General features: G+C 38.0%; 1 protein-coding gene across 1 annotated transcript in view; it reads left to right on the top strand.

Annotated features, from left to right (window-relative positions):
• adam19a (ADAM metallopeptidase domain 19a) overlaps positions 1-1,826 on the top strand; it is a gene marked incomplete in the record, with an annotated part of 346,817 nt that overhangs the window by 71,267 nt on the left and 273,724 nt on the right.

Here is a 1,826-nt window from a genome sequence, read left to right as displayed (position 1 = left end):
GTGTGTGTGTGTGTGTGTTTATATATATATTTTTTTCATTCATTTATTCATTCATTCATTCATTTAATTTTATTTCATTTTATTTCATCAAGGACAGCACAATTAACAATGTTACATGATAAAAAACAAGCAACCATTGCTTCTATTTCATATAGGCTTCACCATTTAAGGCTATCACTAGTGGGTTTATCCCTCGCGTGCAGCGCAACACTGAAAACTTGTAGTCCACGCCCACCTGCTGGGTGGACCTCACCTGGTCTGTATAAATAACAGTCAGACCAGACAATCGAGTAAGGGGTCTCTGCAGTAGGTTTTGTCCTGTGGGCGGAGACGTTCCTGCTCGTGATTGGCAGAGGTATTGATGTGGGCGGAGACGACCCAAGAGACATGATTGGTCAGATTGACAGTGGGGTTTGAGGAGGCTGGAGGCAGCGGGGAGTAGCTTGGTCGAGTCGGGCAGGAAGCAACATGTTTTTTTAGATTAATTTTTGTAACAACTTGAGAAAGGAAAGTGCTGGCTGCACGAAATTTGAACGTCATACATGTGAAAGGATGTATAACAATATGGCTTGTTTAAAAGATCCCTAACCAGCCTGTAAAAAGATAGATAAAAAGCAATATTTTTTTTAGGTTTTTGCCCTTGATTGGACTTTTAAAATAAAAACAGCTAAAAATAAAAAAAATAACAGTCCCCCCCCCACGCACACACACTCACACTGCATCACTATAACTAGTGGCAAGAAATACATGAAAATGAGCATCAGAAATATCAAATTAAACAACCCCAACAAATTAGGCTGRTTTTCCTCAGTGTTTTCCTCAGTGTTCACGTATTTGCTTTTGTTTCAGCCAATGTTTCACCTGAGAATTAAAAAATTTAATATCTGTCAACATTTTTGTTACTGATGGTAAACTGTTCCAGGTATGAGGGCCTCTAAATGACCAAATGAGAAGGAACATGGACCAAATGATGTTCTCTCTGGGGCAAGACCATTGATACACTTAAGWCAATTTTAAAAGAGAAAACTGTAGAAAATTGTCAAAGCTCAATAATCTATATTTCTCCAGTATTTTACAGTGGTGCCACTTCAATGGTTTTTGATCTAAAACTCAGTGCTTGTTTGTACAACAGCCTCATAGGTTTTAAAGCAGACTGAGTTGCTTGGCTCCAGACAGTGATACAGAATGAGAAATGAGACAGAATCATGGCATGCAGGCACAACTGAGCAGCTGTTTTACATAAACATGATCTTATAAGACAAACACAGTTTATATTTGTCTTAATGGTTTTAGACACTTTCCTAATGTGAGCCTCAAAGTTAAGGTGGGAATCTAACATGACACCCAGATATTTAAACTCATCCACTTTTTGGATTTCTCTCTGATCAATCACAATTGAAAAGTTGCTACTGACTTCACGGTGGATTATAAAACACATTGAGACTGTTTTGTTGCAGTTCAGAGTCAAAAAGTGAGTCTTAAACCACTGAGACACTCCCACCATCTTCCTGTTCAGTAGCTCTGCTGCCTGTTTTGGAGTCTTAGCAGATACATATATGATAGCGTCATCTGCATACATCTGACATTTAGCATACTTACAACTGTCTGGTAAATCATTAATGTATAAACAAAAAAGCAACAGACCCAAGATGGAGCCCTGTGGAACACCCATCATGCAGTTCTGAAGGCTAGATTTCATTCCATTAACTTTAACATATTGTTCTCTATTTTTTTTAGATATGACCTAAACCAATTTATAGCTAACTGGGAAAAGTTATACTTACTAAGTTTATGTAGAGCATGTCATGATTCACCGTATCAAAGGC

This window comes from Austrofundulus limnaeus, unplaced genomic scaffold, assembly GCF_001266775.1.
Source record: "Austrofundulus limnaeus strain Quisiro unplaced genomic scaffold, Austrofundulus_limnaeus-1.0 Scaffold18, whole genome shotgun sequence".
NCBI classification, from domain to species: Eukaryota; Metazoa; Chordata; class Actinopteri; order Cyprinodontiformes; family Rivulidae; genus Austrofundulus; species Austrofundulus limnaeus.
Note: the sequence above shows the minus strand (reverse complement) of the source record. Positions and strands in the feature narration are given on the sequence as shown.